Genomic DNA, 24,045 nt, shown 5'->3' on the forward strand with positions numbered 1-24,045 from the left:
GTGGGTGGGGGACGCCCCCCACCTACCTGGCTTTGTGTTCATGTGAAAGTCTTGTGATTTGATTGGGATTGTCCTCCCTCATGCCTAAGGAAACACCTGGTGGGTGGGGGGGATGCGCCTCATCCACCTGGCCTTGTGCTCACGTGAAAATCTTTTGATTTACATGTGAAAATTTGGGATAAAGGACTCACGGTTGGTCCCAATAAACGGCTTCTGCTCATTTCACTGAACAGTTGTCCACTTTCTTTCTTTCTCTTTCTTCCTCTTTATATCTATCCCTTTCTTTTAATATCTATCCCTACTACAGAATCGGCTTCTGCACTAGACAGAGTCCAGTCTCTTTCTTTCTCTTTCTTTCTCCCCTTTTCTCTTTCTCTTTATGTCTCCAGAATAATCACCGACACTGCCCCACCTTCCAGGGACCCCATAAATGGCCCCTCGTACATAATAAATAATGATAGTAATGGATTCTAACCCATTAATACCCATGAGTCATTACTGATATAAATAATTGAATAAATAAATAAATGAGGGTGGAGAAACAGGTCTTTTCTATAGTAGGATTCCAATTAATAAATGTAGAAGGAATAATGGAAATAGAAAATCACTATTTGGCTAACACCATGGAAATATGTTCGTAGGCAAGAATTAGCCATGGTTTCTAAAAATTAATGGCTAAAAATGTGATAAGAAGAAACAAGCCTCTTGCAAAGTCTCAAAGTATCTCTCCACAAGATACTTATTAATAACAATACAACAAAGAGCAACTTTACAGTAGAGAAACCTGGCAGACACCACCTGAATTGAATGTTTAAAGTTAACATCACCAGTAATGAGAGATATTGACACCCTGGGCCTCTTAGTGTGATGTTCTGAGGATACATCACTTCTGTGGTATTCTTGCCCAAAACGCGTAGCCTGAACTTGATGCTGAGGAAACATCAGACACCCCAAATTGAGGGACATTCCACAACGGGAAGTTTTCAGATGTGTCCACCTTCTGAAAGAGAAGGAAAGATTGAGCAACTTCACTAAGTTGGAGGAGACCTAGGAAACGGGACAGTTTTATTCAATGTAGGATCCTGGATTGGACTCTGAACCAGAATGGAATGATTAGCAATAGTTGAGTATTTGCAAATTAATTTTAATATGTCAGTGACAGTTTCCTAGTTTTGAGAATCGTATTGTGGTTATGTAAACAAGCAAGACGGAGGAAATACTGGAGCTCTGACTATCTTTACAATAGTTTTGGAAAATGAAAAATTACAGAGCTGTCTTAAATGCATAAGATTTCTGTAAGGACAAAAGGAGATAATACAAGTGATGTGCTTAAACAATGCTTGCGACATGGGAGTCTTTAACACATGTCAGCTACTATTATAAGTAATTTATTTCCTAATACTTTCCTAGTCTTACCTATTTCTTTTTTCCTCTTCCCTGTGAAAAACATATTGTGCCTATATGTGGTTATTTTAAGAGGTAAAATAAGGTTGGACTTTATTTTGAGAATCATTTTAGGGGAGGGGGTGTCATTTCCTCTAGCCCTAATTATCACACTTTAGGCCCACATTGCAAAACTTTGGCTGAGAATCAAGGCTCGAGCCCGGCTACAGCCCTCCGAAGTGGTTTGAGATAGCGCCCCCTGGCGACACAGTGCGGTTTCCCCAGTTCCTCCCCTTATTCTTCAGGAGCTGTCGTGGAAATTCCACCCAGTGTATTCATTGAACACTTTCTGGGCACACATTGCAGATCACTTCATCTCGACAAGAAGTTCATGTGGGAAGTGGTGTTTTATTCTCTTTAAAACGATAAAACTGAGGTTCCAAAAAGTGAAGTGACTTGTCCAGGGTTCCAAAGTGAGTGGCAGAGCCCGGATTTGGGTTTGGTTCTCCCTGACTTTGAGACAGACTCTAATGTCTAGGTGAGTCTGAATGAGTAACCAGGTTTGAGCACTACGGGTATACAGCAGTGCATCTCGGTCAGAAGTGGTTCCCTGCACCCCCAGCCCAGGAGACATTTGGCAATATCTGGAGATGTTGGAGAAATGTTTGGCTTTTGTAACAGGTTGGAGTTGGGGGAGGGGAAGGATAAGATCTGCATCTTGGGAAAGAGGCCACACAGGTTCTGCTAAAATTCTTACAGTGGACTGGGCAGCTCACTCCTGTAATCTCAGCACTTGAGACCAACTTGGGAGGATTGCTTGAGCCCAGGAGTTCAAGACTAGCAACATAGTGAGCCCTCATCTCTACCAAAAAATATTTTTAACTGGCTGTACGTAGTGGCCTGTGCTTGTAGTCCCAACTACTCAGGAGGCTGAGGTGAAAGGATTACCTGAGACTGGGAGATCGAGGTTGCAGTGAACCATGATCATGCCACTGCACTCCAACCTGGGTGACAGAGTGAGACCTCGGCTCAAAAAAAATTTTTTTTTTGCCGTGTACAGAACAGCCATCACAGCATGGAATTATTGAGCCCCTGTTGTCCATGGAGCTGCTAATAGAATCAAAAAGGACAACATTTTGAACTTAGAATCCTAAGGGTTTATTCTTACTCTTAGTTAATGATTATTGAGCACTGTGTTGGATAGTGTGCAAGCTATGGAAACAATGTGCCAGTGTGTGTCACCAAGGAAGTTACAGTCTAGAAGGGCAGGGGGCGGAGGCAGGAGAGGCAGGCAAAGGCCTTCAATATAAGGCAGACAATGCAAAGGGCAAGAAGGGAGCGTTCAGCCGGGCTGAGCAGGCTCACGGGAGGGAGAGCACACATTCGAATGTGGGAGGAAGCGAGGGAGGCTGCAGGGAGGAGGTGGTTTTTGAACTGGGTGTGTGAGGAAAGTTGAGCTGACGGGAAAACACAAGACCTGTCCAGGGAAGAGCAAACATCTAGTTTGGGTAAATCAGAGCGTGTTTGCTGGCGAGTGAAGGGGGTGCCCTGGAAAGGCAGGTTGGGGCTAGAGCTTTGATCTGGGTTGAGGACTCTAGTCTTGGTGTCTGTCATCATGATGGAAAAGCCTTCCCTTTAGAACATGGTTTCAGCCCTAGGGCTATGGGGCTCAGCGACTTCAGAGAGCTCTCTCTACAAAGGAGGCAAGTTGGTAATTGGAGAAGAGCAGGGGGAACTTCTCCTGACTTGAGGACCAAGTTGATGCTGAGTGTGTAACAAAGCTGTTTTCCCTCCAAGTAGATAGTCCTCCCAAGAAGTAATATACACCGGGATGAACTGTCTTCTGCTCATTGATCTGGAAAGGCTGGGCCACTTTGATTGGAGTGAAAACTGGAGCAGATTCAGAAGCCCTAACCGAAGGTCTGCTTCCCAAAATGTGAGCTGTCACAGCAAGGCTTGGTGTGGCTGGTGCGTCAAGAACAGACACCAACCGGTGATAGGATTTTTCTCGTTCATAGCATCACCGTTAGTAGCATTAGAACATGCTGGTGGCATGTCCGGTGGACCCTAAAAATTATAAGCAAGAACTTCCTTTCTTCTGTTAATGTGCAGCTGCCTTCAACACCCCTCATCCTTGCCACAGGCTGGGCCCTGGGGAAAAGTGTTGCCCTTCTGGAAAGGGTCAGGGAGGAGACAAGGGAGCAAATCTGGGTGAGCTATTATAGCAAGTACACATATATATTTTCCAGCTACAGTTGCAGACAATTTCATATACAGTATCTTATTTAACTGTTCCAACATCATTTTGGGTATGCGTACAATCTTCTTTATTTAGTGACTGATAAAATTGCATGGAGAAAGGCTAGCTTCTCCCAATTACCTGTAGCTGAAAGGGACACATTTTAATGCTTGTGTGGTCTGTTTTGCCACATGTCTCTCCCCACCTTCTTCCCTTGATTGGCAATTATTCTTATTCATCCAGATTTGGGGCTACTGGAGACTATGGACATCAGCATCAGTGGCAGTAACAGGCGGAGGAAAGAGACTAGAACTTTCATTGTGACTGTTGGTGCTGCTGTTAGTCGCTCAAAGGGTGTGTGGAAGGTTCCCAGTTAGAGGTCTCTGGGAAGGCTCAGGCTGGGGTCTGCACTCCATTGACCCTCTCTAGCTGAATATTTGGGAGGAAAGTGGGAGCTAAAAGTTGGCAGAATGGAGGATGACATGGTCTCTTTCCCTCCGTCCTCCTGCTCTCATCCTCAGCAGTAGTTATATTGGTGCCTGGGAAGTTGCCCTGTCCTCGCTGTGGTCACAACGCCCCCAATTCTGTAGACAAATAAGGTGGCAGCAGAACATAACTGATTCTCCTTTCCCTAAAATGCTGCCCCTGGAGCAGTGGGTGGAACCAGGCCTCCTTGTTCATCTGTTGGGAGTAGCCTTGGCTTTGATGCTTCATTCTAAAGGAGAGGAAACTGGGTTGGTGGGAGATCCCAGAACTTCCATTTCATGAGAGTTTGAGAAACAGGAGCCGGGGAGAGAAGGAGCTCTTGAAATGTGTTTGCCCAACCACTGGAGCTCCAGTGGCACGACTCCAGGAAAAAGAAAAAAGATAATAATACTTAAAGTTAAACATGAAAGGTTACAAAATATCAGCACTTACTGAACTTGACATCTATTCCAGAGAATTTAGAAAATGCGCCCAAAAAAGAGGAGAGATTGGCTTGATTGCTGGGTGATATTTGTGGGGGTAAAAGCGAGGTTAACAAGGGAGCCTTCTAAGGACAAATATATGGACTTTGCAGCAAATTGGATGGATTTGGAGTCTATCATACTCAGTGATTTATCACAGAAACAAAGAACTGAGTTCTACATGTTCTCATTCATAAGGTGATCTTGAACAATTATAAGGCTATGGGAAGGCAATCGGCAGTTGTGGAAAACTGTGAAGGAAAGGGAGGTGGTACTGGCAGTTGGGGGAAGCTGCTAGGGGAGGGAGGGGCATGCCTCATCAACAAAGGTACCTGCATGATCAATGTTGGTATACCCAGCCCTGAATTATACCCCACATCTTTATAATAATAAATTAATTAATTTTAAAAATAATAAAAAATAAAAAAAAACAAGGGAGCCTTCCCTGGAAGCCTCCAGGAAGGACTGAGGACAGGTTTCCCTGAGAGGAGGGAAGAGGCAAGGTGTGAGCCAAAGTCCTTCTGAGGTTTGTTTAATCATTCTATGTTTTCAAGTGATTCCAGCCTATTGACGTGTTTGAGAGTCGATTGTAGACTTTACTACCACAAGGTTTACAAAGCACTTGCAGGGGACCGACTGTACTAGGCAGTAGGGACTGCCCCTGGAGTTGAGGACTCAGGCTAAGCCTAGGCTTGATCTGACATAAACCACTGATGTGGCTTCTTTCTGGAAAACTCTAAAAGTGGTCTCTGTCTTCAGGAGGCTCAAGTCTAACAGGGAGATGACATACACTTCATAAAGCCTAGAGGTATAAGTAAAGTCAACTTTCATAAGTACCAGGAGTGCTCTGGGGACTGAGAGGGACTCTGGATCAGGGGGAACTTGAGCTGGTCTCGTGGAGTAGGGCAGGATTTGGGTTGGTGGAGGCCAGAGCAAGGTGTGTTTTAGGAGAGGCACTCTCTAGAGCTCAGTGTGTGGGATCTTTGAGGGCAGAGGCTGTTTATGTGCATTTTTACAGGGCCTGGCTCTTTAGGAGTATTCTGAAATGGTTGTTGAATGGATTGATAATGTTGGAACCCCTTAACTAGACCTGGTGTGTTAGGAAGTATGTGAAAGTGCAGCCCACTAACGACCACATGCATGCCTGGCGCCTGAATGGGATGCTTTCCTTTGTCTGTCAAAGTCTCCATCATCCACACTGAGGCCCCCACAGGGTCAGGGAGCTCCTCCTCAGACCTTCCTTCGGGTCCCCTCAGTCTGACCACTCTGTTCTCCAGGTCCTGCTCCCTGTCAGGTCATTGTGTCTGGGTTCCCCTCCATGGACTTGGAGTGGGTGTCACATCCTGAGTATCATCGGAGGAGGCTTCAGGTCACTTAGATCCATTGATGGAAAACACTCCCATGACATATAGACTTTTCTCTTGTTAATATTGACAACTTATAACCCATCTGAGAATGTTATTTGTGTCAACAGAGTCTATCTGATATACAAAGGGCCTCCTCCAGGGAGGAAGGATGGAGAAAGTAGGAGAAAACACAAAGCTATCTCTGTTATTTGGCTTCCCCCTGCTACAGTGGACTTGGGAGGCATTTGAAAGTATTCATTAGCCAGCTTGGTTGGCTCAGCTCTGTAATCTCAGCACTTTGGGAGGCTGAGGTGAGTGGATTGCCTGAGCCTGCGGGTTTGAGACCCGCCTGGGCAGCGAGACCTCATCTCTACAATAAATCAAAAAATTAGCTGGGAGTGGTGGCGTGAGCCTGCAGTTCCAGTGACTTGGAAGGCTGAGACGGAAGGATCGCCTGAGCCCAGCAGGTCGAGACTGCCGTGGCTGGGAACATGACATTGCACTCCAGCCTGGGCAACAGAGTGAGACTCCAACTCAAAAAAAAAAAAGAATAGAATAGAAAAGAAAGTATTCATTGATTGATTCCATGATTCACGTTAATTCCATACTTCATGTTCATACACACATTCGGTGAACCTGTGAGCACCTAACGTGTGCCTGGCATTTGCTAGATGTGGATACGGAGAAGATGAGGTGTGGTGCTGTCTCTGAGAAGCGCTCACAATACACATGGACCTCAGGTGACCCGATCCACCTGCCCCATTGTACGGAGGCAGAAGTTGAAGTGCAGAGAAGTTATAGGATTATTTCAACATCATACAGTCACCAGCCTCAAAACCACAGGGACAAACAAGTGTCCTGACTTGCTAGGTTTTCTGTGAGTGTGTAACTATCTGGCTGCTTCATATGCAGATGTGGTGAGCTCTGTTAGAAGACAGGGCATTCAGAGTGAGGTGGAAGCCCCGAACACCCTGGATCAGCCAGGAGGAAATGACCGGACCAACCCAGACTGCACAATTTTTTCACTTTAAAAAATGCAGACAAGTGAGCCCAGAACACCAAGAGTGGAAAATTTTTCACAGGGGATTGTTGAAATGGGTCAAAAAAAACCTGTGTTGGTATCTGTCGTGGTGATTCTCTCTGAACGACAATGGTCTGGCTTTGAGTGGGTTCCTTCCCTCCATAGCCTGCAGCTCTGTGATGGCAGGGACCAGGTCTGATTCATCTTTGTCTCTCGAGTGACAGTACATGGCAGGGTAGGATATTTCTTTAAAAATAAAACTGAAGCCAGGCTCGGTGGCTCAGCCTGTAATCCCGCGCCTTTGGGAGGCTGAGGTGAGTGGATTGCCTGAGCCCGCGGGTTCAAGACCCACCTGGGCAACTTGGCGAGACCTCATCTCTACAATAAATCAAAAATTAGATGGGTGCGGTAGCGCGTGCCTGTAGTTACAGCTACTTGGAAGGCTGAGGCGGAAGGATCACCGGAGCCCAGCAGGTCGAGGCTGCGGTGGCCGGGAGTGGCCACTGAACTCCAGTCTGGGCAACAGAGTGAGACTCCAACTCAAAAAATAAATAAATAAATAAAACTGAATATAATAAAAATAATAATAAAACAGAATAAAATGTATACACCTATGCAGGTGTAGAATGAGCAGCAACAAATCTGGAAAAATTAGTGTCTCCAAATCCGCTGATGTGGTGATTGGCCTTCTAGATGGGGAGTGTAGAGCCAGGATGGGGAACGGGAAGCCTATGGCCCTGCTGCTCTGGGAATATCCAGTATGATTGCTGCTATGCACTTGTCCATGGGAAAGTGACCAGAGAGGGTGGGGGCTTCGGGCGACACCACGTGGGAAATGGCTGAGGGAAGATGGGGCAGGCGGCACATGGTGGTGGTTTACCAATATTTGAAGGTGGTTTGTATGAGAAGGTATTAGACTTTTTTCGGGCCCACAGAGAGTGGAACGAGGATTGGTGTGTACGTATTAGACACATGTTGGCTCAGAATGAGAAAGAACTATCATCGTAGAGTAAGTTTCCTTGTCACTGGCAAAGTTCAGGTTGGGGCTGGCTTTGAAAACATCTGTCAGTAGTGGGAAATTGCCAGGGAAGGGGGGGTGGGCACACGCATCTACAAGGGTACCTGCATAATGAAAATTTGTATATTTACCCTGAATTGTACCCCCACATTATTAAAATAAAAACTTTTTCAAAAATCTGCCAGAGTAATTTTTAAGGTTACCAGGGAAGAGCTTGGCTCGGAACCAGGTTTCCTACTGATACCACGTTAGATACTATAAAAAATCTCTTTTTTTTTTTTATTTGGAGTCTCACTCTGTCGCCCAGACTGGAGTGCAGTGGCTGCTCGACCTGCTGGGCTCCGGCGATCCTTCTGCCTCAACCTTCCAAGTAGCCGTAATTACAGGCATGAGCTACCACATCCAGCTGATTTTTTGATTTATTGTAGAGGTGAGGTCTCACCTGCCCAGGCGGGTCACGAAACCGCGGGCTCGGGCAATCCACTCACCTCAGCCTCCCAAAGGTGCGGAATTATAGGCTGAGCCACCAAGCCCAGCAAAAAATACTCTTTGAAATGTGTCATTGTTCTGTGATACAGACTGAGCTCTCTCTGACGGTGACTTCGAGTCATTGTGGCGGTTGTGATTCTCTCTTCCAGTTTGTGTTTGAACTTATCCCTACCTTCATCCCCATCGTCCTCCCCACTTCTTTCCTGATGAGATCAGAAAGAGTTTTGTGCATTTACTGATGATGGTCACAAGGTGGCAGAACTGCCTCTCTGCTGGTTCCTGAAACCTCTATCCCTTTGTAGGCAAGTCAAAGAGGCTCTTGAGATTAAGAAAAGGGCACAAACGAGGCGAACAGGTAAACTTTCTTTCTCCTGTGACATGACAGAGTAGAGGCGAGTACGACATAACTGCAGTTTAGAACTGGAAGACACTTGAGGGAAGCACCTCAAAAACTTTCATGTGCTCAAGGATTCCCCAAAGATCTTGCTTCAATATGGATTCCGGTTCTTCAGGTACGGCCTGAGAGTCTGCATTTCTAGAAAGCTTTTGGACAATGCCATTGCTGCTGGTGAGTAGCAAGGTTTTAGGATCATTTAGAAATCAATTCTCGCTTCACCTGATGAATTGAGACTCAAGTCCAGAGAGAGATTATAACATGCCTAACACAACCATGACCTTAGCACATGACTTTTTGCATTTGAACCCAGGCCTTGGGCACTTCTTTCAGTTCCCACTCCACACATCACATGGCCCCTTTACTGTCTTTGGTGGCATCTTTTTAGTTTGGGAACCCAGAACCCCATTTTTACCACCCCCTGTGGTCTCTGCTTCAGGTGTCACTTTGGTACTCTCTTTCTCAAAGCCTTCAGTGACTCTTCTGTAATCACAAGACCAAGTTCAAATGTCTCCGTCCACTGTTTGTGGCTCCAAATATATGGTCCCCTTTAGCAAACTTACCTAATGTCCCTGTTTTCTAATGTTTTTCTGCCATGGCTCTCCCTGCTCCTTCCTGTTCCCTAAACATACTGCGTTCAGTTCTCTCAGTGGTAGTGGTGATGGCCTGGGCTATGGTGTTAGACACACCTTGTTTCTAATTCTAGATCCACTAGCAACTTTGGCAAGTTACTTCACCTTTCTGAGGATCAGCATCCTCCTCTGAAATAACCCCATTTGGTCGCTGAGGACTAAACTCTGATTTTTTGTTTGTTTGTTTTTTGCTAATATCTATCTAGGGGTCTGGGGATTCATGCTCCACAAAGCATAAAATCTCACCAGATGGACTTTTATTAACCCTATAAAATGTCACTTACTTTCCAACTTGATTATGCAATACCATCCATGACAGATAGCAGACCCTGAAGGAAATCAAAATCTTTTACCCCAAAATATATTTCTTTGACATATTTTGAAACAGCTACTACAGGGTCAACAGATTGTACAGGCCCTACAAAGCCATCTATTGTGGGGAAATTTTGCATCTGTAGCGAATCTCCATTAATGTAGCCAGACCTTTCCCCTTTTGTTGCTCTAGGAGAGATTAACTGAGAGTCTGACAACTCCGAAGTCTAAAAACAGATATTTATCATCTATTCCCTCTGAGGACTGCCATCTATAAGTTTTCATCTATATAGCAAGAACCTTGTTCTCCACAACCCTTTTATCTCAACTCAGACAATAGTTGAATCCTCTGTATCGTCAACTAAAGAATGGATAAAACTCAACTTCCATTTAGAAGCTCCCTCAACCCCCCTGCCCACTTCAAGATGTCTTGTCCTCTTGTGCCGAATCAATGCGTGCCTTCTACAAATCGATTTATGATTTCACCTGCAATTCCTTCTCCCTGAAATGTCTAAAACCAAACTGTAACCTGATCCCCTAGGGCACACTTTCATAGGAACCCCTGAGATTGTATAACCCAGGGCATGGTCATTCAAATTGGCTCAGAATAAACCTTTTTAAATATATTTTGGTGGAATTTGTTTTCTCCATCAGCATGGCTGAGAGGAGTAAATAAAATACCGTATGCAAACCACTCTCATTCCTGAAATTCTTTTCAAAACTATTATCAGCAATGGTGCCTGACACCGGGTTCCCCTGGCTTTTGTTTCTCCTCATCTGTTTTCCTCATCCTGTAAACCTGAATCAAGTAAAGTCCTAACCTGAATCCTGCCTCTTTTGTAAAACCTTTCCATCGTCTGTAATTATTTCCCCCATGTGTTAGCATTGTGTGCCGGGCCTCTCAGTGAGAGCCCTAGGGAGGCTGGAGGGATACTGGCTCTTTGATCACTAAAGGATAATTGGGCTAGTTTATTTCACTCCCTGAGTGTTAGAGCTACCTTCTCTTTTTTTCTAGCAGTTCCTCCTGCACCAGCAGAGACAGACCCAGGCAGTCATATGACTACCTTAGTGGTTTCTCTCATTAGGGTCCTTCCTGCCTCTAGATTTTAGTTAAACTGGTGTTTCCTTCTGCGTGTTATTTAATGACCCCTTGTGATATTGTGAGATACATTTTTGGATTTTGCCCACCTTCCTGACATACCTCCTAAAATTCTCATCCCTAATTTATCTTGCCTAATACTATCAGAATAATCTCCCTAGAAAAGCTGTTTTGCCATCTTTATTATCTGTAAAAATGGTATGATAACACTCAGAGGATTTTTTTAAATCTGTAAAAATGGGATGATAACACTCAGAGGATTTTGGGGAGGGCTATGGCTACATGGAAAGCCCTTAGGATAGTGCCTGGCACACAGTGAGTGCTGAGTCAGTGTGGGCTATTGTCACACGGGACTGACTAGGTAAAGCTACCGCTCTGATCTTAGGGTGGTGAGGTGTTTTCCAGAATCCTGACAGGCCAGCTGGAGATGAAGATGGATGGATAATGAGGAGGCTGAACTTCCAGGAGTGGAACGAGAGGGGGACAGAAACTCATGCACAATGTTCTGTGAAAATACTTTCACCCAGGAATCTTGAGTACATGTAGATTCTGTCACAGTTATTGTCTCCTGGGGGGTCTAGGAATGTATCCTTGAGTCACATGGTTTTGCTGAAAACCAAGTCTAGAAACTGGCTTCAGGGGAGCCTTGCAAGTAGCGTCCATCTCACCAAAGGAAAGTACCCATCTTGCTAAAGGAAACTGTTCTTCTTGTGGAAATAATCCCCTCTCCTGGCCCCAGTCATTGTTTTGTCTTAGTGTGATCCTTATTTATAAGGTGCAAAGAGAAAGCCTGAAGCAGAATGAAATAAGGAAAAGTATATATAAATTAACAAGGCAGAATGCGTAAGTTAAGAGGAAACATATATATGTTTGATGTGAATATAAAACAGACTTCTTGTTTTAAACAGACTTTTCCATATATACAATGTGGACAGCCTTGAGAGATAGCACAGACTCCATCACAAGAACATTCAAGAGAACAGGCAGACAGCTTCTTTACTAAATGGTAGGTGAGCCTGAATAAGTCATTGAAGAGGAAGGAGATGGAGAAGATGGGTGAGGGTGAGAGGAAATGGAATGGCGAGAGGAGAGGAGTGAAAGGAATGCTTCCTGAGGGCTCATCGGGACCAGGCACTGTGTCTAATGCCTAACATCTCAACTTACTCTTCCACTGACATTTTCTGATGCAGCAAGAGTCATCCTTGTGCTGCTGATGAGACAAGGGTCTAAGGGAGGTGAGGTGACTGGCTCAGGGTCATCCAGCCAGTTAATGGCAGAGCTAGTGTGCTTAATCTCAGAATTTGTGCTTCTGCCTGTGATTCAGACAGAAAAGTGAGATACAGAAGGAAGGTAAAGCAAATTCTTTGTGGTGAATTGTGTAAAAGGTACCTGTGTTAGGACAAATAATAACTTTCTCGAATATCTACATCCTAATCCCTAGAACCTGTGAACGTTACTTCATTTGGCCCTAAAAACTTTGCAGATTTGATGAAGTTAAGGAACTCGAGATGAGATTATTCTGGATTATCAAGGTGGGCCCAATGTCATCAGAAGGGCCCTTGTAAGTGAAAGACAGAGGCAGGAGAGTCAAGATCAGAATGATGCAACATGGGAAAGAAGAAAGACTCCGCTGCCCAATGCGGGCTTTACAGATGTGTCAAAAGACAAAATTACACTAAATGAATTATAGCTCTAATTGGGTTTTATTCGCAATTCGTGAATCAGGGCAGCTTCCATTCTACAAAATACAATGATAGCTCCCACCTAGCAATACAATAGCAGAACAGTTGTTTCTGTAAAATGAGAACAAGGAAACAGAATAGAATAAACTGGTTAACATCAGGCATGCACGGGTGAGGATGGTGAGTACCCTTAAAACCCAGCCTTCTTTGCCACTATACAATACATTCATGTAACCAAAAAGTATTTGTACTCCCTAAGACTATTGAAATAAAAAGAAATATTCAAAAAAATCAGTCTACTTCAGGTTACTTTTTTATGAGTTAAAACAGAGGGGCCTTCCTTATTATGCTGACTCAGGTAGACTGGAATCTCTTGTTTTCAAAAACAACTGGTCTGTTTGGGGATCTATCTACTTCCTTAAAGTTTCAGTTTTAGAATGTAGCATTTATCATGAGTGACTCCACCTTGAAGTCACTAGTCGCTCACCGAGGTGAGAGTGAGACCAAAACTCCAGGCATTAGTGCTACCCTCAGTTATCATTATTTTGGACTTCTGGTCAATACATCCTTCATATGTTATGGTGTCCTTCTGATCATGCATTTCTTTGAGTTTTTGTCATTCTAGTTGAAGAGAGACCACTTGAAGTTCAACGGATAGCTGCGAGCAAACATTTAAAACTTTCAGAAAATACAGTACACCAGGAAGACTACTACTATGACTAGCAGGAGGACAACATCAAGAGTTTGGACTACGCTCTTCTGGCAGGGTCCCCCTGAAATAAACTAACTAAAACAGAAAAATAAAATCAGAGAATGACCCAGATCAGACATCTCCCTATTTTAATGAAGTAGCATGTTTGTTAATTTTTGCAACTGCATCTCTACAGTACCCGATGCATTTAACCATGTGCAACAAGGAGTATCAGCCACTGCACAGACTCTTCCCTGTCCCTCCCATCCAACTTTCTCCCATGGAAGCTAGTAGCTAATTCTATTCTATTATTTAGCAGCCCGGGACTGTGTTCAGTTAAAACAGGGAGTGAGAACAAGTGGTTCTAGATGTCTGACTATAAAAGAGACCACGAGTACAATTTGAACAAACAGTTGTGTTAGAGATGTGGCTAAAGTTACATACTAAGTGGAATCAAGAGTTACCCACTATCAGGCCATGTAAAGATTTGAGCTGGACATGATGACATGACAGATCCACCACTCCATTAAGTGACCTACACAGGCTACTGATTGCGAAATTCTAATTACAGCATTATCCTGCCAAGTGAAACAGAGAGGCATGAGCAAGAGAAAATTAAGAAGAGTAAAAGTCTCATTATCCCATCATGTTGAGAAAAGTCGTCTGCAGCATAAGGTCATTGACTTCTTGTCCTGGTTTACAGTTTGAATGTCTCTATTTTTGGTATCAAACATTTTGGTGAACTCTCTGAGTGGCCCACACATCAGGCACAAGGTCTGTCCCTTGAAATTTACATTGAGTTGTCCAGCTCCAACATATGGGACTTCAGGAACAGAACAGATCTTGTTCCTAGTGATTCCTTGGGAGAAAATTGGATTGAGGGAATTAGAAGAGCTCAGAGTCCAGTGCAGTCTGCATAGATAATAAAAATGTGAAAACAAGTCGGGCTCAGTGACTCATGCTGTAATCCCAGCACTTTGGGAGACTGAGGTGAGTGGATTGCCTGAGCCTGCGGGTTCAAGACCCGCATGGGCAACTTGGCGAGACCTCATCGCTACAATAAATCAAAAAAATTAGCCGGGCGTGGTAGCGCGCGCCTGTAATTCCAGTTACCTGGAAGGCTGAGGCGGAAGGATCGCCAGAGCCCAGCAGGTTGAGGCTGCAGTGGCCGGGAGCGGCCACTGCACTCCAGTCTGGGTAACAGAGTGAGACTCCCACTCAAAAAAAAAAAAAAAGAAAGAAATTCTCCACCTGTCTCTGGGCCTGGATCTCCTCCTCCTCCCCAACTCCTGTTTCTCTGCACTAATTCCTGTGGTTCTCTTCATCCCTGTTATTCATGCTCCCTCTACCTCTCTGTCCCTTGCACATGGTTCTCCCCTGGCCTCAACTCATTTGTTTCCCAGGTTTAATGCATCCTCAGAGACTCTTGACCTTTTATTAAGCATCTCTCACTTGTGTTGTTGTCTCCAATCCCTAAATGTGACTAATCCAGGCCCTCAACAAGTGCTCAAAGTACGCTTGACTACATGTCTCCAGTCTCTCTGTAACCTTGCTTGTATACTTCTGCCTCACTAAAACCCAGTTCAGTCTCTTACTCAGAAATCTACAGTGACCTACTCTGGCCTGTTAGATAAGTTCAAATTTCTCCTCTTTACTAATCATTTCTACATTTTTTTTTAACCACTGCTCCCTGGTATAATTCCTCTGTCCTAATTAGATCTGTGTCCCTACACATCCCTGCCCCCACACCTCATATACACATAGAATTCTTAGTTCCAATGCTGTGTCTATAAACACACCAAACAGGGTGATCTCCTCTTCACCATCTGCTCAGCAGTTACCCAAACCCTTTATCACAAGCAACCTCTGACTTTGTGGAGTCTGTAGTATTAACTTGCCAAGCTAAGCTCAGGACACAACCTACATGTGGTTGAGATTCTTTCCTGATGACCAATTTATGTATTCATAAAAGATACAGAAATGAGGAAGACAAGGTCTCCACCCAGGGAGCATAAAGCCTAAGACAGAAGATAAGACAAGAAATTAATCACAAGTACCATAATAGAAACAGATACATGCCACAGGAAATCAGAGAAACCTAATGGGAAATATGGTTACACATTGGAATCACTGAGAAATTGTTTAAAAGAACAACTGAAACTTAGGCCCCACCCACAAATTCTTATTTAATTGGTCTGGAGTGGGACCCAGGCATTGGCAATTTTAAAGTTTTCCTGGATGCTAGTAATGTGTATCCAGGATGGAGAAACCCTGCTCTAGGGAGACCTTGAGCTTAAATCAATGGTTTTTAGCTAGGGGCATGCATCAGAATGGCCTAGGGAACTTTTTCAGGAAGCACAAACCTATACTTTTTTGGCTCTATTTATTAACGGGTTCCACAATGAACTTAGTGATCCAGTTAAGACATAGAAGTGAGGTCGGGCATGGTGGTTCAAGCCTGTAATCCCAGGCAATTTGGGAGGCCGAGGTGAGGGGATTGCCTGAGCCCACAGGCAACTTGGCGAGACCTCATCTCTATAATAAATAAAAAATTATCCGGACATGGTAGAGCGTGCCTGTAGTTCCAGCTACTTGGAAGGCTGCGATGGAAGGATCACATAAGCCCAGCAGGTCGACGCTGGGGTGAGAGCATGCTACTGCACTCTAGCCTGGGCGACAGAGTGAGACTCTAACAAAAAACAAAACAAAACAAAAAGAAGAAATAGGAGTGAAATTGAAAAGTTAATTTAACAAGTTAAATTATATTGGAAGAATTGTCAAATAGCAAGCAATCCTAAAGTTTTTCTAAGCTATATTTATGGATATGTTATTGATATAGGTGTTCCAAAAGTTGTATGAGATTATACTAAACCATCAGTTATAATGTCATTTCCCACGGAAATAACCACATTTCCTTGTGGGTTGTGTCATCATAATACGTTCTCATTAGAGTTTTAACCATTTTAAATCTTAGTCATTCAGAGACAGTTGTTTTGATTCATCTCTTAACTTAAGCATTTGCAATCAGCTACAGGCCAAAACCGCTTCCCTCCCAAAGCGCTGGGATTACAGGCTGAGCCACCGAGTCCGGCAGAGAATTTCTTTCCCTCTCCCAAGCAAGGCAGGTAGACTTGGAGGAAACAGAACAAGAGGAAAAGCCATCATACCTGCCAGTCTTCCTGAAATGCTGAAGATACAGCAGGGCTACTATATCAGAGGCATTCCAGCCAGGACTCCAATCACGATGACAACAATAGCCCCAGCTAAGAGGCCAGAAGAATGTCCTTGTCCTGAAGCTTCTGTCATGAAAAGAAAAGAGAAGGAATAAAGGTGAAACTATTTTACAATGGGAGAGCCCTGGGAGACAACTCTCAGCATGAAGTAGTCACTAATTGTCCCTTCAAAGAATACATTCATATACTTGTGTGTGTCTCGGAAGGCTGCTGGGAGCTGATGAGCCAACTATATCCCCGCAAATTTTTTTCTGTCATTGTGTTTCTAGGTTAGTGATCAGTCTTCCCTCAATTCCAACCTGGCCTTTCTGCACTCAGATAATTTTGAAGGCTTTGAAATGCGAGAAAGGCTGATTTCTATTTGTGTTTTATCAGAATTTTCTACATTTTTGTGGTTCCATCTTTTTCTCAGTGTCTTCTTTGTGGCAGCCATGCCTATGAGTCTTTCAGGTCTCTATGGCAGGGACTCACTTGACAGAAGGGATTCAGAATTTACCACCTCCTTTGCAGAGACCTTGCTTCCCATTGGCTCCCAGCAGGGGTGTGAAAGCAAGCCCAATTTGAGACTCTGTTTTCCTCTGATGGGCAACTGGCTAGAGAACTCCCTATCAGCCTTACAGTAACTCCCTAGGAACTGCCCTGCATAAAGATTCCTTCCTTCTCTTTCTCCTTCACAGGCATCAGGCCTGCATCGTGGTCTGAGGCTCTCCCAGGCTCCTTCCACTCCTACCCCACTTTCCCTCACAGGCCTTTCCCCCATGAATATCTTGCATGTCTAAGCCCATCTGGCTGTGTCTCAGTGGATGAAAGCTGACATATCAGGCTTGAGACTTCACAAGTGACTCCCTCTTTTCCCCTCTTCCACATTTAGTCAGTAACCATACCCCAGGGAGGTTTTTGTGTAATGCCTCTTCCTCTTGCCATAAGATTATAACTATATAAATATATACCTTATTTCTGTTGCAGCCATCTCTTCAGTCAACTCTGGCTGATGATTAATGCTAATGTTAGGTACTGTTGTGGAGTACTTACTATGTGCCAGGCCCTGTGTGTCACAAGACAGATGCATGAGGATCTGAGGGCTCAGAAAACATGAGCCCACCTGGTGTGTCTGGGAGAAGCCCAGACTTTCTCAAGTGTGAATTGAGCAGCAGCGCTGGGTCATGGACAGACACAGGACCAGGACTCAGAGCCCCTGGTCCTTCCCTGACCAGCTGACCACCTGGCTCATCTCGGGACATGTGGGTGCTTAGTCCTTTCCAGCTTCACAGGCCTATGCTATCCAGCCAAAGTGTGTTTTCTCTGAGGCATTGCTTTTTAAGGACATCCTGAAGAGGGGAGTTAATGATGATGACAGGGAGGTCAGGAGCAAGGCTAGAGGTCGGTTCAGTGGTCAGGCTGTGGTCCACAATGTAGGGCAGTCCAGCCCAGGAGTTTGATAGGGATAGAGTTCCAGTTTGGGAGAACGAAAAGAGTTCTGTGGATGGGTGGGGGTGATGGGGGCACAACAACGTGAACATATGTAAGCCACTGAACTGTAGAGCAGAGCAGGGAGCTGCTCATCCCTCATCTGAGGGGGTTTCTTTCCTCCTCTCACTTGGGGAACATGGGATGAGTTGTTTCAAAGCCTTGTATAGTCTTTGTAGCTTATGGAGGAGGTAAAAGAAAACAGTTAGATGACACAAAGGGACTTGTTCATGACACAGAGAAGCAACTTGACCTTGAGGACCTGTCTTTCTCCCTTTCTCTCAATCCCCTCCCACAACCTGGTGCTCTCTGGAGTGAGGGAACCCCCTTCCCACATTCCAGGCTGAACCCAGGTCAGCCATGAGAAATCAGAGAAGCAAGCAGACGAGAGAGTCTGCAGAGATGAATGGGAGGGCTCAGGGGAAGGATTTGGATTTGCTAGTGCCTGTGGGACACAGACTCAGAAAGAACATTTCTTCTTGGTTCTTCTCTGAAAACCAGACAAATTCCACTCCCAAAATATGATGCCAGTGCTCCAGGGATCCACTTACCAGAGACTGTGATCATCATGACTGTGGTCCTATTGTGGCCAGTGGCCGAGTTACGAACTAAACAGGTATAGGATCCGCGATTCCTCTTAGTGATTTTGGAGATAAAGAGCTCTTGTGTGGATTGCTTGAGCTTCCCATCAATCAGCCAAGAATACTGTGCTGGCGGGTTAGAGACGGTGTAGCAGGTGAGCCTGAGGTTTGCCCCTGAATGGTAATGGGAGTCTGGGGGAGAAATGGTGGGAGCATTGGGGCCATCTGGAGAAAAGAGAATAAAGCCACATGTGATGTCATCAAAGGGAAGGGGACACTCCTGGTCTGTAGAAGCACACCCTGTATCCCTCTGAGCTCTGTCCCAACCCTAAAGTCCCAACCACAATCCCTATATCCACTGGACCTGAGTCTGAGACATTCATCTGTTTCTCCCATCACAGGCTGTGGACCCCAAGTCTCCCAGGACAGGAGCACCCCCTGTTCTTGGTCAGAACTGGGTCTTCCTGTTCTTGGTCAGGACTGGATCTGCCTGCCTGGGTTTGCCTGGGACAGGAAGTCATGGCCAGCCTGGGTGTCCAGGGGTGAGAGTCTGTATACTAGGACCTGAGAGGGACTGAGTGGCTTGGCCTCTGTCGTGTGGATTTGGGCTGGCAGCCAGGGCCACGGAGGAACAGGAGATACTCACAGAGGACATTCAGGGTGAATGGGTCACTGCGTCTGGCACTCACTGGGTTCTGGGTTTCACACTCATAGGGTCCTGGGTCATGCCTTGTGACACTGAATAAAGTGAGGGTCCTGTTGTCCTTGGACAGCTCCAGTCAGGGACTGACCTGGAGGCTCTGACCATTTATCCTCCACAGATAGGTTGTGTCCTGAGTCTCAGGTTCACAGGTTAAGGCGACAGAGTCCTCGTCTTCCAAGGGGCTGGAATTGCTGCTTGTGATGGTGGGTTTAGGTAACTCCACTGTGAAGATAATGGAGAGAAGATTGTCATGGGTGGTAACTTTGATTCCTCCAAAGGCATATTTAATCAGAGTTGGCGTCTCTCACCTATCAGTCAACGTGTGTCCTTTAAACAAAGCAGATGTGTTTGTCACAAGACAGATGCGTGTGATCTGAGGGCTCAGAGACTATGGGCCTGTCTGATGTGTCTGGGAGAAACACAGGCAATGTCAAGTGTGAAGTGAGCAGCATTGGGTCATGGAAAGACACAGGACCAGGAGTCAGAGTCCCAGCCCCAACTCAGAAGCTCTCCTTGTCCTTCTCTGACCTGCTGACCACCTGGCAGACCTCAGAACATATAGTTGCTAAGTCCCTTCAGCTGCACAGTCCTACCCAGTTGAGGTGAGTTTCTCCGAGCCTTAGGCTTTAAGGACATCCTAAAAGTGGGAGATGATGATGACAGGGAGACCAGGAGTGAAGCTAGAGGTCAGTTCAGTGGTCAGGCCACAAAGCCTCCAGGTAGGGCAGTTCTGCCCAGAAGTTCAACAGTAACTAACATGAGCTAGTGACCACCAGAAAAACACAGCAGACAGTCCAAGAAAAGCTTAGGAAAAATAAATGACAGGCAGCAACTGGGTGGAATTCTGAGGTGTCTCAATTACAAAAGGCAGGAATCATACCAAATGAGAAGTGGTGTGTCTTATAATAGTAAATTTAGAAATGCTCTCTGTCCCTAATTTCTGTGATGATTCCAGTCAAATAGGAGTGGACCCAACACAGGGATGCAAAATGTTTTCTTCCTTCTCTCTTGACCTCAGGAAACACAACTGAAATGTGATGAAATTTGTCCAAAGTGGGCAGTCTAAGTGAGACGACAGTGGCTGGTACATCTCCCCATCTGAAGGACCCCGTCTTATAACAATGGCATCATCATGAGGACACAACTATAATAGACGGCAAACTCATCTAACAGCACTGGCCTGGCCAGCTCCACCCGGGGAAAGTCCAGGAAACTGGGAGCCCCACAGTAGGATAAAGATGGAGTCATGAGTCAAATGGGTGTAATGAGGTCATGGACTCTGGAACTGCACACCTGTCCTTCTGCCTCTGACCCTCTGGTGAGACAGTGTAGCGAATAGATGCAATCATCTAGTCCTGTCCCGTGGCCTGTTCCACGTGTCAGCCTCACCAGAGGAGAGTGACCTGGGTGAGGACACAGTGGAAGCTTGTTCTCCTGGTGACCTGGGGACATTGGCTTGTGACGGAGCCTGGCAGGGGCAGCTGCTCCCACCAATTTCTGTGTCTTTACTACTGCCTGGAAGGTGGGTCTGCCCACAGTGTCAACAGGAGGGAACAGGACAGTCAGCCCTTGTTAGCTGGAGTGTCTGAGAAGGCCTGAGGGTAGAGGGTGCTGTGCAGGGCAGAGGGCAGTTCAGGCTGGAATGAAGGGGAGGAAGATGAGGGACTGTTGGGAGCCAGCCATGGAGGCCCACTAAGCGTTAGGGATCAGGAAGGGCCGTTGACCCCGAGACCACTAGGATACGTTCGGGAGCTATTGACCCCATTTCCTCCCCCCTTTCTACTCAGCGCTAACCAGATTAAGCTCCTGTGAGCTCAAAACATAAAAACTCTGAGACCGGGACGAACACAAGCTAACTTTAGAAGCTCATTGCTCCCATTCTTCCGCAAACTGCAGTTTTGGCCTTCACACAACTTATAATTCAAATTCGTGTCACATCTAAGAGCCTTAGGCTTCTGGGTCATGATCTTAGGATTTATTGAAGGTGTAAATTGTAGAATATAGTTTTAAAAGACAGCCATTTTGTTGAAAGAATGCGGCTGGGTTACTTGCAGGTAGCCCGCTGTGAACTTTGGACTGGGCCACATTCCAAACATTCTGGGATGGGCCACTTTCCTTTGTAAAGTAAATACTTAAGCTTCTATAGAATTGTTTAACTTGGCATAAATCAATCAGTTTAGGACAGAAAAAGGTTTATAGAATATGTCAGTCACAGATTAGGTTATCCTTTGTTATGGGATTTTAAGATTATCATATGAAAAGGGTTTAAAGGCAATCATTGATTAAGTCTTCATGGATTAAGGTTTCTGGTGGGTGGGGGAGGCCCCTCCCACATCTGACTTTGTGTATAAAAGACCCTTTGTAATTCCCAATAACACATCACTTCTGCACTAGACTGGAGTCCAGTCTCTTTCTTTCTGTCTCTCTCTCTTTCTCTCTCTCTTCTTCCCCCCAATCGCCAACGCCGTCTCCACCTTTGGGGTACCCTGAACCCAGCTGGAGCTGGTCTCCAACAAGGGACACAAAGGAGCAGAGAGAGGGAGAAACACCCATACCATCAAGCAGTGGAGGTGATAGTGACTTCAGAGACTCCAGGAGCCAGGAGTTCCCTGGCTGTCCCAGAACCAGAAACAAGGAGCCCTTAAAACTTCCCACTGCCAAGGATGCCCAGAGTCACAAGAGACATGGTTCCTGGGATGTCTTTAGGGGTAAAGGGTCAAAAGACCCTCATCAGGGAATAGGTGTGATCAGATCCTCCTAGGATTATGCAACAGGATCCAGTCTGTGGAGAGGTTATAGATCATTCATTCATTCATTCATTCATTCCCTCCCTCCTTCTACAGGGAACTACAGAGAGTGTGTCTTATGCTGGGCCCCATGCTGCTGCAGGGTGTGAGTAGGGGGAGAGGAAACAAAGTCCTTTGCTTTATCCTCTCATGGGAAAGACACCAATATGTCAGGAAACAAGTGATTTCAGGTCTAGTGAGGCGGTGAGTCTGAGGGAGGGGGCCTATTTCCAGCATTCACTCTGATAGTTGAAACAGATGTTTTAGTTCTAAATAAAACTAATTAATTTTCCATTTGCTCCTGACCCTACAGACCAGAATCTGCAGCTTCTGGGGTAGATGCCTAGGAAGGGAGCTCTGAGGCTCCAGTCAGAAATCTGGTGACTCTGATCCACCAGTCACAGTCTGTGTGACCCTAACTCAGTAGCTATATTTCCTTGTGCCTCAGTTTCCACTTAATAAAATAATATGGTGAATTATATTAGTTTATTGTATTATTAAAATCAGATAAAGGGTAAATGATCTCTGGCTTGCCTTCTTGTCTGTGAATTAACCTTAAAATAATCTTAAGTACCTGAACTAAGTTCTGTGTAGAGGAGCTGTCCAATAAACAGTACCTCTTGTTATTTTCCTTCAAGAAAGAGTAATTTGGACCTGATTTCTGGTGGATGAGGAGCTACCAGGAGCATCCTCTCTCCTCTGTCCCTGCCCCTGGGGATACTGTCCTCCCTAGGACATCTCTTAAGTTCTCCATCTAGTTGGATGATGAGCTGGGGAGCATCTCCATCTGTCCTTTCCATGCTGAGTCTCAGTTGAAGGACGAGACTCTGTCCTTGCCCTGATGAGGGTCTGGGGGCTGAGCCCTGGTTGGTGACCAGCTCCAGGTAAATTGTTGCTCCAGTCATCACTGCCCAGGAGGCCAATATGCAACCCTGGCTACAGGTTCCCCACCTGTAATCAGGTTATCTAGTCAGGAGCCTGAGACAAGGGTCTAGGCAGGAGCTTCCAGAGTTGAGCTTCTCTGTGAGGACCCAGAGGCCCTTCAAGTCAGACCCTGACTGAGTCCTAAAGGGTCTATCTCAGGATCATGTCCAGGAGGATTCCATAAGGTAAGACTGAGTCTGGTCTTCCGTTGCTGAGTTTCCCATCAGACTGTCCTTCCTCTGCAGTGAATGTGTGCAGTGTCTGGGTGGGGGAAAGCAATCAGATCTGTTGAAGTTTATCTCCCCTGTGCATGTCCTGCACTAAATGCCCAAACTCCACAATGGGACATAATGCAGAGGGCAACGCAGGCATGGCCCAGGCCTGGCAGTCCCATGTGTGTGAAGAAGAACTAAACCTCCAACATCCAGAGGTCATCAGGAATAACTCACGTTGTACGTGGAACTGGCCAGTTGCTTGTTCATTGTCAAGATTTTTCTTTAAAACTTCTAGGGTGTAGGATCCTGTGTCCTGCTCTGTGACGTTCTGGGAAAGCAGGGATCCGTTGTGGTATATTGTCTCTCGACCGCTATACACAGGCCCTGGGGCATGTGCTTTACTGTCTATCACATATGTTGCAATTCGATGGTTCCCGTCCACTGTTCTCCTTTTGAACCACTTGTAGCCAATATGATCCTATGGCAGGTTGTGGGCAAGTAGAAGAACATCCTTCCCCTCTGCAACATTGGGTGGCACGGATTCCACAGCGAGTTGGGCAGTGATGGGCAGGTTCCAGAAGGTTAAAAGTGAGACTAGGAGGGAGGAAAGCGAATCAGTCACTATTGGGACCTGTGTATCGGAATGGAGAGCTGGGGCCTGGGTACTGAGCAGGTCTCTTCACGCCTCAGCCTTGGGGTGTGTGCGCATGTGTGTGTGTGAGTGTTTATATGTATATATGTATGTGTGTGTCCTACTGGGCTACTGGGTCAAGGTCAGCAGCATGACCCCCATTCCTTAGCATCTCTGCCCTCATCATCTCCCCTGTTTGAAATACTCCTCCCCAGGTGTCTGCTGGGCTCACCCTCCACTGACCTCAGGTCC

At 45.6% G+C, this 24,045-nt stretch overlaps 1 protein-coding gene and 1 pseudogene across 1 annotated transcript in view; one reads left to right on the top strand and one right to left on the bottom strand.

Moving 5' to 3' along the window:
• LOC103261480 (carcinoembryonic antigen-related cell adhesion molecule 1-like) overlaps window positions 1–24,045 on the top strand; it is a 165,189-nt gene that overhangs the window by 75,920 nt on the left and 65,224 nt on the right. The gene's annotated exons all lie outside the window — the stretch shown is intronic.
• LOC103261482 overlaps window positions 1–24,045 on the bottom strand; it is a 39,186-nt pseudogene that overhangs the window by 14,012 nt on the left and 1,129 nt on the right.

This window comes from Carlito syrichta, unplaced genomic scaffold, assembly GCF_000164805.1.
Source record: "Carlito syrichta isolate Samal-C Ts95f unplaced genomic scaffold, Tarsius_syrichta-2.0.1 Scaffold303717, whole genome shotgun sequence".
In the NCBI taxonomy this organism is placed as follows: Eukaryota; Metazoa; Chordata; class Mammalia; order Primates; family Tarsiidae; genus Carlito; species Carlito syrichta.